Source organism: Leptinotarsa decemlineata, unplaced genomic scaffold (assembly GCF_025532065.1).
Source record: "Leptinotarsa decemlineata unplaced genomic scaffold, Ldec_3_MD MMD2_tig00026375_RagTag_RagTag, whole genome shotgun sequence".
Lineage (NCBI taxonomy): Eukaryota > Metazoa > Arthropoda > Insecta > Coleoptera > Chrysomelidae > Leptinotarsa > Leptinotarsa decemlineata.
The window spans coordinates 695,207-710,788 of record NW_027412711.1 but is presented as its reverse complement, the minus strand read 5'-3'; the positions used below and the strand labels follow the sequence as shown (position 1 = coordinate 710,788).

At 35.7% G+C, this 15,582-nt stretch overlaps 1 protein-coding gene across 3 annotated transcripts in view; it reads left to right on the top strand.

The window, feature by feature from the left end:
- Positions 1 to 15,582, top strand: part of dally (division abnormally delayed protein) — a 670,712-nt gene that overhangs the window by 607,662 nt on the left and 47,468 nt on the right. The window lies entirely within an intron of this gene.

The following is a 15,582-nucleotide window of genomic DNA, read 5'->3' as shown; positions in this document are numbered from 1 at the left end:
TAAAGCGTTGGTATACAAAACTGATATTCAAAGTGGAGAGAATTTACGGAATAAAATCATTAATTCATGTGACATAATAAAAAATACGCCAGGTATTTTCAGAAGAGTGCGAAATTCAATGATGCGGCGGCTAGACGGTTGTATTGAAGCCGAAGGAGGCAATTTCCAACACTTAATTTAGTGCAATTCGTTAGTCTAGATGTTAATGTTATTCAATATTTGTTGTTATTGTTACATAATTAGTAATGAAGAATTGTAAAAATAATAATTTCCAAAAGAAACATTTGATTCCCCATATTATTCCTTGTGAGGTCTAGGGATATGCAATTAGGTCGACTTTTTTTTCTTAAAAACTAAGCAAGATACGAAAAAATTTCAAGATACAAAAAATTGATAATAAAAATTGCACAAAATTCAGTGGCTTACATTTTTAAGTAAAAAATATTCGTTCAAATCCCGCTCGAAACGCCACTGGACTTAATAAATTGAATCACGTTCGGGCTAAATTAGTTCCTTAATATTATGAATACCATTGCCAAATTACAACAAAATTAGGTAAAGGATATTTAAGATATTTACGAATAACTTTTTTTTTCAACACCCTGTATCTTGAGAACGAAGGATTTGCAGACTCATATTTATATGAACATTTCGTCTTAAAATTACCTAAAGAATCGTCTGTTAAATTTATAGTACATACTCAATTAACACTTTGTATAGCAATTCACGGTCTTTCCCAAGTCTACATAAAAATCTTATATTTCTTGAATCTAAGAAACTGATATTTGACTTCAAATCATAAACTTCTGACATCCAATGAATATCCAATTGCTTTTTTTTCATGAGTGGTTCATCAGAATTAGCCTCTTAGTGAATATATTCCAACGTGAAGCAATGCAATTGAATGATATTAAAAAAGTGATGAGATGAAATATCTGGAAATCTAAATCATGCATACGACTTAGAAGTTAGAAGTTAGAAATTTTATCTGTTATGACAATAATTTGTCTAGCTGATTTGAAATATGTTTTTCTGTTATGTAATCCCATATAATTATAAATCGAGTGCATTTACATTTCACATTTATAACAATAATTTTATATTACTTTTTCAAAGAAACGCCGAGCTCATTTCCATAAACTCTCGAACATTCAAATATATTCTTATGTATTACTATAATATATCAATATATTTGTGCCTCGTAAAACATTTCGAGAAAACATTGTCTTTCATTTGTACACAGTCGCAAACTATCGTCATGCTTGTGGCTCCAAGCTATATGCATGAACTATAATAAAATTTGTGATAATTTGTGATGAGATTTCATCTGATTTTCCTACTATTTTTCGGACGATACTCCCTTCTCCCAAGCAAGAAACTCCATGACGAAAATCGTCTTCCCACCTGAGGTTGGGAATTGGATAGTTATAACACTGTTCTAATCATAACCGTAGGAGTGTGACTCGTAATTTCGCGTTGTGTCGGTGAATCTAGGCTGATGAGGCATATGTCTGACATGCTGACAGCAAATGCGTAAAGCTCTCAGTTGCCTCGAGACAGACCATGCAGAAATCTCTTATCCACCACTGGACTTATTTGTAAGACGTCATCCTCACAGGCCACGATGTGTCATTCGGTTTTCGATGTCAGCCCACTTGACCTATAGAAGGCAAAATTCATGTCCCCGAAAGAGACAAAATTATCAATGTTCTTGAAGGATACCTTTATTAACTTGACAAGCCGCGAGATCTCTAAGGTTTTTATGTGAGTTTTTTCTGAACAGTTTTCATCTGGGAGACAGAGGTTGGGCTGTTCGGGTAGCTGCTACAAAAAGGAATGTATGTTTCCACCTCTGTTTTTCATAGTGAACCATGTAGAGGGGAGGATTCGACCTTCTAATAAATTTATAAGATCGGGCCTATCTGGAGACAAAATCATTCTGTAGACACTCCAAACTCAGAAGTCCGCGGCCTCCCCTGTAGTCTGGGAAACAAGATCCTTTTTTGGAACTTCTGTCCAAGAGCACCGAAAATTATTTGGGGGGATTTTTATCAGTGATGAATGTTATGATTTTTAAAAACAAAGTCGTTTCTTAAAAACATTTTTTCATGCTTAACACTCCGATGGACGGCCTCAGCCAGACTAACACCCATACACGAGGGTGGTCTATTAGGACCAACTCAAATATAACAAATTTTCACCACAAATTTTTGGATATTTTCAAAAAGTTGTTTCCGTAAGTATTGAGGTATTTTCAATAACTTGACGAAACAATATATTTACTTTTGATAATAAACACACAAAAAACTGACAAATGCAAAAACCATGCTTTTTGGCTTTATTGTTAGAATAATCCATTATAAAAAAAAGTAATGAATACAGAGATGAAATAATTCGTCAATTAGAGAAATAAAAGAACAAAAACAAAATTTTAATAAAAAATTGAAAATTACTATACCACTGCAGACACTGCATTGACCTGAATTGACAGTACCGGACTCAGGACCGGTGCTGAACACATTCTCTACAACTCAATATTATGTGACTCATACAAAGCCAAGCTTTACAAAATTTACAAAAATAACGAGTTTTTTTTTTCTTTTTGCAATACTTGGAGTGCCCTCGTTTGTTGGGTGGAGGTTCAGGTTTTTCTTCAGTGTCGATTCCAGTATGTTCAGCTATTGCATTTCGAATGTAGGAATGTAAACCTGACATAGTAGCTCTGGACTGCATATGGTCTTTTATTAACTCCAAACCCAAATTATTGATATATAATCTTCTCTGTTTACTATGATTCTAATTCGGGTCGTTACCAGGTAATAATGAATGCATTTATGCTAGCAATGTTCAAAATACCGTAAAACACAACTAAAGCCCATCGTTTCGTATTCCTTGCTACATTATAACTGGAGCTCATTTAATCCACAATATCGACTCCACATTTAGTAGTATTATAAAATAAAATAATTTCTGGTTTACCAGTTATTGGATTGACTGTATCACTCTTGTGGAACGAAGATATCATCAGCACATTCTTTCTCTTTCTGGGCACATATGAAGATGCCATCATATGAACACCAAACCCAAAAGTGGAGGAGCCTACAGGACGATCTTTATTATGTGTTAAAATTTGCGGCAGTTCTCTTTTATTACTTTTTATTGTACCCACGATGGTGAGTCTATATTCTGTCTTCAATTTTTGACAAACATCAAACCGGGATCTACCTAGATTGCACTGCCATCTGCTAACAATTATTCTTATAAAATAACCTCCTACAAACTCTTTCCGTTAGCCGCCAGATGACATCATTCAAATGAAATTACATATGCGGTTGACGGTGGTCTATTGGGACAAAGGTATGGAATCCAAACATGCAAAAAAAGATATTTTGGTAAAATAAAGTATAAATTGTACCTTTTTGAATACTTGACAGGTACATAAGATGGCAGATCTCGATTAAAATTATTTCAATCATATCAAGGTTTATTGTATTTTGCCGTGCATTGAAGTGTTAAACTAATTTGTATTGTTCAAAGGTCCGTGTCGGTCAGCGCGTGCGGAACGCGAATTTCGCCTCTAAATTAAAATTGTAAATATTGATGATAGAGTTCCAGGAGGTGGAACTTTTTTTAGGAAACCAACCCCCATTTTTTTACTAAATTGTTTATAGCTTTTGCAATTTTTTCGAGCCCCTCTTGAAAATTTTCAAAAAGTTGCTAGAGATCGTTTCGAATAGAATGAGCCCTGGATAATCATTTTGTGACCAAGACTACTGTCAGTATCTTTTGATAGTGGCTTAGTTACTCGAATCAGGTATACGTCTCTCGTGTTTCAATGGTGTAGGAACCTTCCGTCAATGAGATACACATTCTCTCCATATATGTTGTCTAATAATCTGAAATTATCCGAAATTGAATTTGCACTAAAAAGATATTCAGGTGACCGAACCATGGAAGCTTACATCAGTCTGCTTATGTATGTTTACTGGTCAAGAACTCAATTGTTGTGAAATATATCTGCTCAACTTGAGCGTTCACTTACAAACATCAAAATTTCAATTGATCATACTGAAGCGATATTTGCTCCCTTTCACGATAGGAAACCATGTTTCCTGTTTTACAGAGTTTTCACTTTCTGTTTACGTTCAATTAACAACCCCGCAAATACCAAAAACCCACCCAATTATCTTCGTTTCCTCCACCACTTGTCCATTAGCGAGAACCCGTTCGCTAATCAGTAAACATCCCTTTATCAAACCAACATTGTCAAAAAAACGAAAAACGGCTGCCAGCCCACGAAATTGAGTAATTTTTTCGACATGTTCACCGAGGCCGACGTGATTGAAACGTGACACAAATTAACATAGGTGACTGCTAAAATATAAAGCACGTAACGGAATGCCACCCCGGTGTTGCCCTTCCTTCCCGTCCGTCAGAGCCCTTATCCGTTCTTTATTGGTGGCCATCCCGATTGTCGTTTCGTGATGATTTTATTTGGTGATGACGTGACCGTTGATAAACGCCAGGGGGCGGATCTGTCACCTCGCCGGAAGAGATAACTTATTTTGGTATCATCGGAATCGACTACATTTGTCATTAGCCTAGAGATAACTTTCATGTGTTAAATTTAAAAGAGTTGTTTGAATAATTCATTGATTTGATATACAAATTAGTAGTAGTGATTAGTATTGCGGTGTTTCTGGATTTGATAACAAATGCGTTTGAAAAATTCAAAAGAACTTTATTCTAGGCAATTACCTACACAAAAATTATAGAAACTAAAATTTATTTGTTCGCTCATTTCTTTCAAGACTACAGAAAACACTTACCTCACGGAATTGCGTTTTTTCTCCCGTCTTTTCATGACACTCTTTCCAACAATGTTGTTCCCTGTATCAGTTTATATAGGTTTTCATAAGATGTTTCCATAGTATTATTTTATTCTAAAATTGGGTTATCCTTGAATTGCTTGTCTCCTGTGATCCAGTGCCTCATATACTCATAAAACATGACGATTTGTCTAAGTGACTTTGTTTCTTTGTCTTCAGCTGAATATCCATTATTCAACCCTAATTCGTTCACGTGTACTCTGGACACATGTTCACGTGTACTCTGATTCTCCCTCTGTCGAAGCAGTTGTTTTTTCGGATGATCCCTTTATGATATGTATGTTCCCCAATCTAGTTTCACACCGTAGTTTTTGATATCCTCACATCTGATTCAGGCTCGTGTATAGTGTCAGCTTTATCTTTACAAGTGATTCCTGAATATTCTGGTACCCAGTATGGAATAAACCTATTCTTCTCCGCCAGTTCAGATTGGCTGTGAGAATATTGATTCACTAATTTACTTGATGCCTCAAACTTATGTTCTTTGCACATTGCAAAATTGCATATACATCTACCTGGAAGACAGATATGTAGTAACACAACAAGTAGCTTATCACAGTTTGACTTCAACCGTAAAGTTTGGGTCAAAAAGGATAGATTCGGGAGTTTTTTTAATGATGCTGTTGGTGTGGTTCTCATCATTCCAGTTTTTCCCAACAAAGCAAGCCTTCATAGCACAATTGAAGCATCAATAACAATAGATTATTTTATCTTTGGCCACCAAACTAAAGATCCATATATGTTATCAAGGGTTGGACCACTATTGTGTATCTGGGCAGCAACCTCGCTATTCCTCTTGATCCTATGTAAATTCCAGGTCAGTCCTCCATTCAACCTCCTCTAACAATGGTATCAGTTCATTTAGGAGTGTTAGATGTCCTAGTCTCTCAATCTTGGTTCTTTTGGCAAATTCCACTAATATCAATCTTGATCCACCTTGTGAGAATCGTCTGTCATTATTTTCAATAAATGAAGACATTCTGATTTTGGTAATAATGCCAACGTATTTCAGATTAGAGACCATGAGCACCGAGTACTCACAATTAGAGTTACAAGCAGTCCGCGAAGTTGCACGTTTGCGAATTTCAGGAGTTTTACGTTCCACTTGCTAACTTGGAAGTTTGTTAGGATTGTATTCATTATGACAAATTATCTCGTGAATTGTTTAATTCAATTGGTTGTCTCGCCGGTTTACTTGAAGAAAGCCATTCTTTTCACTAAATTATGTAATGAGTTTGATATAAAAAAGGTTTTTCAAAGAATTTGACTTATTTCAGTCGGTCAAGCATTTTGACTAGTAATGTTATAAAACTTGTTCTTATCGGATCCTTCAAACGAATAGCGGCGCTTTGGTCTAACTCAACAAATCTAGAGTCTTATCTCAGATTCATTCGATGGCCTACTTAGATGCTTATTGATAATTCACTTAAGAGTAGTAGAAACTGGACACTCCTTCAAAAGTATTATTTTTTTATGAGAGCTTTTTATCCCAAATGCGTTTTTGATAATCGAGAAAAAAAATACTTTAATTATGGGTTTCCATATGTTGCGTATCTCTACGCTAGCTTAGCTGAATACATTGTTGGACAACATGTATGCAGCTTCTTTGAATTTCCACCTAAACCAGTTTCCTCCCTGTGTATGATCTCAGTTTGGGACCACTCGATATTATGTTTATGTGTCAAGACGAGAAACTGCCAATGGGATCGCCACTTTCACCAGTTATAGCCAGCATATACAGTGTCACCGATAAAGTCCGCATCAAATGGGAAACTTTTTTATTTATCGTTTTACGTGAAATTTGATTTTGGCAGTAGATTTTGCTTAAGAAATGATGTCAAATGGCGTCTACAAAATAGGTCACGTGATTTCCTTAACCTGTCAAAATTGACATTTGAAAAAAGAAACATCGAAAAATGACATTATTCTTCAAAATATCCAAAAATATCAGTGGATAAAAACATTTTCACTATTTTTCCGCACTCCTGCTTTTTCTACTTATCAAAATTTAAGCACACCTGTACTAAATCATTTATTTTAACTGAACTCGTCAACGAATTTCTTTTTTTGTAATATAATAATATTTTAAGAGCCTCTTTGATGTTAAAAATAAATTTTGAAAAATAAAAGTTGTCAAACTTGATGCAAAGTTCATCTAGTTTCAACGGGGCTTTCAAAACTATACAGTACTTGAGTTTTTTAATGAGCAAATGGCCTCACAATATGAATTAGAACAAAACGGAACATTAGGAAACATCATTTCGTGATTCTTGAAGCCCATTCAATAAAAGAAAAAAACTCATAGTATTTACATTTACCTACTCCGCTAACAACACTAATTTAAAAAAACTGGGTAGGCTGTGAAAAAATATGAAACTACATAATGTGTTTTAGAAAACGTCACTGTCACTGAATAAATTAATGCCCGTTAGTTCAATGTAATGTATGAAAATTAAAATAATATGTTATCTTTACAAGAAAAAATTGAAATTGTGCTAATTTGTGGTGAAAACACATTGCATCGACAAGTGGCTGATATTTTTAACGCAAGACATCCTGGTAGACATGTACAGCAATCCACTGTAAGTAGGATTTTAAAAAAATTTAAACTGACTGGTTCAGTTGAAAATACTTTTAAAAAACGTCATAATCCATCACGCAATAATGATGAGGTTCAGTTGGCTGTCTGCCTGGATGTTATCGAACAGGAAAAATCAAGTATTACCAATATTGTAGATAGAACTGGCGTTAAAAGAGAAAGCGTAAGAGCAATTTAACATAAAAATAAATTCAAACCCTACAAACCCAAATTTATAAATACCTTAAAGGAAAGAGATTTCGATGTTCGACTAGATTTCTCTTTCTGGTACCAAGGAAAAGTAGAATTAAACAGAAAATTTCCTTACAAAATCCTATGGACCGACGAAGGTACCTTCACATCGAACGGCGTAGTCAGTTCCCAGAATTGTAGGTGGTGGGCTCAGGAAAATCCTCATTTTGTGATAGAATGTCGGGGCCAATATTCATTTAAAACAAATGTGTGGTGCGGTGTTTTAGATAATCAGGTAATGGGACCATTCTTTTTCAGACACAATTTAACTTCTCAGGATTATTTGCAATTTCTAAATACTGAGATCAGTGATATAGTGGACAATATGCCGGTTGAAATAAGACACAGTCTGTGGTATCAATGTGACGGGGCTCCTATTCATAGTTCAAGACAAGTCAAAAAGAAACTATTAGAATTGTTTAGGGGCAAAGTTATTGGGCGAAATATGGAGCAAATATGGCCGCCTAGGTCGCCAGATTTAACTCCACTAGATTCTTTTTTGTGGGGTTACTTAAAACAAATCGTTTATGAACAAAGACCTTTTCGTGACGTGAATCACCTAGAAACTGTTATTAGAAACTCTATTTTGAACATAAACCCTGTGAGTATCAACAAATCAATAAAAGATGTATCAAGAAGGACAATTATCTGCATAGAACTCGATGGAAGACATACAGAAATGTAGTGTTTTTAATGTCGTGAGTCTTTTTTTCGTGTTTTTTTGCTATTAGGTATAGGTACATGTTTATTTTCAGTTCCTTTTAATTAAGATTGAATTCCACTGTATTTTTTGTTAAAAAAACAATAAACACTCTAAGATATTGTTTCCTAATGTTCCGTTTTGTTCTAATTCATATTGTGAGGCCATTTGCTCATTAAAAAACTCAAGTATTGTATAGTTTGGAAAGCCCCGTTGAAACTAGATGAATTTTGCATCAAGTTTGACAACTTTTATTTTTCAAAATTTGTTTTTAACATCAAAGAAGCTCTTAAGATATCATTATATTACAAAAAAAGAAATTCGGTGACGAGTTTAGTTAAAATAAATGATTTAGTACAGGTGTGCTTAAATTTTGATAAGTAGAAAAAGCAGGAGTGCGGAAAAATAGTGAAAATATAAAATACTTATTATTATGGGTTTGAAACTTGGTGTGTGGGTATAAAATTACAAAAGAAAATATTTTTATCCTTTGATATTTTTGGCTATTTTGAAGAATAATGTAATTTTTCCATGTTTCTTTTTTTAAATGTCAATTTTGACAGGTTAAGGAAATCACGTGACCTATTTTGTAGACGCCATTTGACATCATTTCTTAAGCAAAATCTACTGCCAAAATCAAATTTCACATAAAACGATAAATAAAAAAGTTTCCCATTTGATGCGAACTTTATCGGTGACACTGCATATGTAGTGGTGTGAAACTCTGGCTATTGAAGAAGCCCACAAAAAACCCCGAGTCTGGTTGAGATATGTTGACGGCACCTTCATAATATTGAACAAAGAGAACACTGAACCAGACGCCTTCCTGAAGCACATCAACAGCGTTAAGCAACGAATTTGCCATTCTGAGATGTATTGGTAAAGAGGACCGACTTTAAGTGGGAAACATCTGTATACCAAAAACCATCTGAACCACGAATCCAACCAACATCAATCGACTAAAAGAGGAATCATCAATACTCTATTAGACCGTGCTTTCGGGCTCTGTATTACGAAGAAAGGTCTCGAGAAAGAACTAGACATCATCAAAAATGATCTTCAACGGAATGGCTACATGGCGATTGTGGAACAGACTTTGGCTGAAAGACAACAAGAGCCTCGCAAGGAAGAGAAGCTGTCACAATCAGTGCTTCCAAACATCAGAGGATTACTGGAAGGGTTAAGAAGAATTGGGTGCAAGTACAACACAGAACGTGCTCCAGATCCGGAAACACTATCCGTAGCAGCCTCACATAAGGCAGGCCACCAAACGTGGACTGCAATTCCAAGATTGTGGATACTAACAATCTAAACGTCGTGAAGTACTTGACTTGGAATTTCTTTATTTTTTTATTTTTTTTAATTGTTCTATTTTTTTTCTTGTATTTGATTTCACTGTAATTTCGTTTCAGAGGTTTTTTGCTTAATATAACTGCTTAATTTTTAACTATTTTTAATTTTTGATTTGTATTGTTTCTTTTAGGGATTTCAAATCATTTTCCTCATGAAAATGATGAATCATGAAACATTGTCACCTTCAAACAAACATACAACAATATCTAACATTCGATAATTCAATCTTGTTTTTTATTCACAATGATGATGATAATATCAGGTTTTTTGGCTCATTGACAGGGGAATATTTTTGTTAAGTCACTCATGAAGTGAGTGACTTAGCAAAACAAAAACTCTAAACAGAGTTGACTGGTGTCGAACCATATATGGGTTGTATTTGGGCTCTGGTTTTCAGCAAGTTGTCTTGCAGTGAAATGCAGAATACATGTGGAAGGCTAATTTGGATAAGCTTCCAGATTAGGCCTGCGTGCCAGATCTTATCGAAAGCTTTCTGGATATCTAGCAGGATTGCGATAGTGCCGAAAGAAGAGTTGATATTTTGGGAGATCGTAGGCGGTCGATGTCGAATTTCAGCTTTGCAAATTACCGCCTTGGGGAGTCTCGACTATCGAGGATTGAATTTTCTGTCGATCTCGTAAATGGCGTTTTCGTGAGGAAAAATGTCATTGTCCTCACTTACTCAGACTTATCCTTTAAGGACATTCAAGTCCAGCAATGCATTTGTGAATCAGCTAAAAGGGCTTCAACCTGATTGAACTGAAGACGTTGAGACTTATGGTGGGTCGGAACAACGTTGTCATGTGTTAAATTATGCATAAATGCTTTGTATTTGGACTCTATTTTTTATCTTACGTATATCTATTTTGAAAAGACGAAAACTGATCTGTGTGTAGTGAGGGGCAATTCTATTAGTGTTACTTTTGGTATCTGAAATACTCACAATCGAAATATTTTCCGTATTGTCAATATTTCCATCCATTTCTATTATGTGAATCTGAATAACAGATTTTTTTTGAAGGTGGTTGACAATGTTTCATAGTGCATTTCATTAGTTGGACTTACATTGTCTAATATGATATAAATTGACTTGAGTTTCTTCGTTATCTTCTAGAAGTTTTACATGAAGACGTTAATATAATTGACGAGAAACTTAAACCAATTTTAACGGAGATTTACGAAAAATTGAGCGACAGCGGAAATGCACAAGAGTCATGGCTCACATATTTGAGGATGCATAACTCTAAGATTGTAGATAATTTCATTAGTCAATTGAAATCCACGATGAAATGCACACACTGTTGGACACTCTTCAAGTAACCTTTGATCCTTTCTGGGAGTTGTCTCTCTCCATACCACAAAGAACCGACCAATTGAGTGTGTGGCAATGCCTGGATTCGTTTATAAGAGAAGAAACTTTGGATTTAAATGAGAAACCGACGTGTTCAAAATGCAAGGAAAGGAGAGAATGCACAAAGTCCCTATCAATCCACAAGTTTCCCCATATTTTGGTAATACATTTAAAAATATTTCTCCAACGGAAAGATTTAGAGGCAAATTGAATGATGTCTTCGAATTTCCTGCAGAAGGATTGGGTATGGACAATTTTGCACCAGAAAATGTGGCTACTGGTTATTATAATCTATATGCACTTTCAAATCACAGTGGGACTACTTAGAGAGGACATTACTGCAGACACCCGTATAATGGCTCGTGGCACGAATACCACGACTCACATGTGTCACAAATTCCATCAGAATCGCTCTCCAACGGAAAAATTTAGAGGCAAATTGAATGATGTCATCGAATTTCCTCTAGAAGGATTGGATATGGACAATTTTGCAACAGAAAATGTGGCTACTTGTTATAATCTATATACACTTTTAAATCACAGTGGGACTACTTACAGAGAGCATTACTGCAAATACCCGTATACTGGCGCGTGACACAAATACAACGATTCACACGTGTCACAAATTTCACATGAATCGTTTGTGAGTGGAATGGAACAAAATCGCACCTTTAAGATAACTGAGGGAAAATTTATTTGTGCAATTATTATTTATTTTTTGTCAAGTTCTTACTTGTACCTGTTTCGTCAATGAATAGTTGAAACTGAAATTAATCAAATAAAATACAAGCAACAACCAAAAAATTATTAATAAATGGAACCATTAACACGAAATGAAAATTAAAAAATCAATAACAAGAAATGAAAATTGATAATTGAAAGATTCCAAACCAAGTTACTTCACGACGTTTCGATTGTTAGTATCCATAATCGTTTTAGGGTAATAACTGGACTTATTCCTCAGAGAACTGACTTTTTATAGGTCATTTGAGTGCTTTCACCTATCCCCTCTTCCCTCTCTCCGCTTCATTGGTTTTAGCGGAAACTAACCATTTGGCGGGAGTTGGTCGTGTTCCGCTTTATCCATATCTGTTTAAAATCTGTTTTTCCGTTAACCAGCTGTCGCACCCCTACGAACGACAACCCTCAGAAGTCGAAACTTGTGCGAGCCAAGGATTAACGAGGTCTTACCTTTTAACGTGTGATTCCTAACACGGATATGTTGCGTATCTCTACGCTAGCTTGGCTAAATGCGTTGTTGGAAAACATATATACGGCTTCTTTGAATTTTCTCCAAAATTAATGTTCCTCCTTGTGGATTATTTCAGCTTGAGCCTACTTAATGTTATGTTGATAAGCCCAAACATACTCTGCTATTCCTGATTTACTGGTTTTTCCTCGCTGTGTGTTTCTTGTGTTCGGCAATGAGAATTTCCAATGGTCTTTTAGTTTCATCGATGTATAATTCTCCGCACTCGCAGGGTATCCGGTAAATGCAATTTTTGGAATCGTAGTTCGTGTTTGGTGGCCTGGTTTTCGTGAGGTGTTCGTTAGTGTCGGTTCTCTTCACCAATACAGGTTCCGTGTTGTATGTACGTCATATTCTTCTGAACGTTACTTTGTACGTCCATATATTGCCTGCCTCCTGTGATTCAGTGCCTCACATTCGCATAAGATGTGTAGAGCTGTTTCTATCCCTTCGTTGCATAATCTGCAGCTGAGGTCTCCATTGTACAGCCCCGTTTTATTCAGGTTTATTGAAGTAGTTCTTCGGTTTTTTTCTCGGACGGTTCCTTAATGAAGGTTCTACTGTGTTTGTTTCCAGGTACTTTTGTCCAGTACTATGTGTGCTTCTTATTGGTCCATGTCCTAATCTGGTTTCGTACCAATGATTTTGGTACCCCCAGAGCTGGTTCAGGACCTATATATGAAATTGATGATCCAGCTTCATCATCACCTGTGATTCCTGAATGCCCTGGCACCCAGTACAAAGTTAATTGGTTCGTGATTGCGAGTTCATTCAGTTCTTAATGGCAGACCAGCTTTGATGTCACCTTCGGGTTTGTCAGAGCCCCTAGTGCGCTCTTGCTGTCTGTTAAAATATTGATCTGCTCATTTCTTTGAGGTCTCAATTTAATAAGCTTTGCACACTGCAAGATAGCATACTCTTCCGCCTGAAAGACTGATGTGTATAGTCCTAGCGGATAACTGTAGTTTAAATTTCTATCCTCTCGGTATATTCCAGCTCCCGTTCCATGTTTGATCTTCGATCCATCTGTATACCAGGTGTTTTTTCCAAACATTTTCGGGATGACCAATGGTCGTCCACTCTTCACGGCTCATGATTTTGGCCGTGAAATTTGTGTTAAAGGTGTACTTCGGTGTCATGTGGTCCATGCACATATTCAATATGTGCTCCTCCACATGTTCCGAAATTTTTGTTCGGTCCGATCTTTTTTAGTTCGGTGAGTTTTCCAGTCTGAATTGGCCCATCCTATCCTCCCCCATTATCACAAGGGGGATGTAGATTCAGAAGTGTCTCCAATACAGCTGTTGGGGTAATTATCATTGCTCCCGTCATTCCCAAACATGCAAGTCTTTGCACCTTGCCTAGTTTGTTGATAGCAGTCGGCTGCTTCATCTTTGGCCACCAGACCAGAGATGCGTATGTTATCATGGGTTCAACCACCATCATGTATAGCCGATGTACCTTGCTTTCGAAATGAGATCAGTGAAAAGCATTTCAAAGCTGACCAAATTTTCATCTCCAACCACGAAATTGATTGTTTTACATTAATATTTTTGACAAGTAATTATAATTTTCAGCAGTAAAATTTCAATTCAAAACTGTATTTTTTTTCTGAAAACTACCGGATAACATATATTTTTCATATACCAAGCTCAATGGATCAAAAGGCGTGCATTCTAAGAATTTTTTAAATTATTATTTAAAAGCCAACGCTCTCACACACACTTTCACACAATTTAACAGATATACTTATTTGTCATCGTATATTCATATAGCATGCATATAATTTATATCATAATTCCAACATATTCCAAATTACTTAGAATCAGTAACCCTTTGCCGAAGGGCGGTTGCAGGACGTCTGGACCGGAAGGGGAGAGGAAGTTCATGAAAAAGGGAAATCAATGCCGTTGATGTTCAAGTTTGAAACCTTCTTACCGACATTTTCTAAATCTCGCCCTGACGCCGAAAATTATACTTTCTCCTGAGTAGTCAGATGGGAATTCTTCCTAAACACGATCATATGAGTAATAAACATTACACAACTATTTTTCAAAACTAAGGTAACCAACCTAACCTGATCTATTAGAAATTAGACTATTTCATTTCAATAATTCGTGTTACATTAGGTTAGATTCATTAACTATAGACCATAGCGAGCATTATTTTGCTTAGTAAACATTCATAATAACAGCACCGACCAATCATGCTCTTGCCATTTTTCTGGTAGTTCCCGATTTTCATGACTTTTCCATGAAAAACATTGTGATTTTCAGAATACGTCTGAAAATGTAGCTCGGAATTCCATACTTTTTTAGATATATGTCTGGGTCATAGAATGTTTTTGCATTCTAGGACCTTTGTTTGTTTCAGGGAGGAATATCTCCACTTCCAAATTCGCCTGTAAGTTGCCCAAATTTGTTTGACAAAATGTCAAAGCAGCTTGTTCTCTCTCTTCGTGGTTTTTGGTGTTTTCGTCCAAGTTACCTTTTGACATGAGAATACCAAACTCCAAAATGTGCAGTATGGAATTATCAAAACTTTGATTTAATGTTAACATCCGGATTTTCTCGGTTTCTGAGGTACCACATCCAATTCATTCAATACTTCGAAAATGAGACTGAAAACACTGTGACTCTCAGCTCGTTTGTTTTTCAAAACTTTCTCCACAATTTTGATCAGTTATAAGATGTATATAATATCCCTGATGTGATTACTTAGACCTTTTCCCCTTGTAGAATATTGTGTCAAAACTTTCGATCTACTCTTGATAAAGAAATAATAAAGAGATCCAAACATGTAGCAGCATCCCATTCACAGAGTTGCTACTTGACAATGTAGAGGTGGCACTTCAATTTTTAATGTTGTTTACATTTGAGAATTAATTGATATTAGGTAAATTTTTTCACATTGTGGTTCATGAATTAAAGATAAGAACAAAAAACGCTCGACAGATTTTGTCTATTAACATGTGTACAAAATCGGATCAATATAATTTCTCGCATCGAGACTTTTTGACAAATCAAAAGCTAATCGGTATACATACTCGTTTTTCATGCAACTTCCACTCAATTGACGTATGTAGTCAGTGTTGCCGTTTAGTACTGTACTAAATTTAGTACATTTGTTACCTCAAAATATTTTCAGTGCGCCATTTTAGTATTTTTTCAACATGTTTTTTATCAAATCAGTCTAAGTAACCTTAGATGA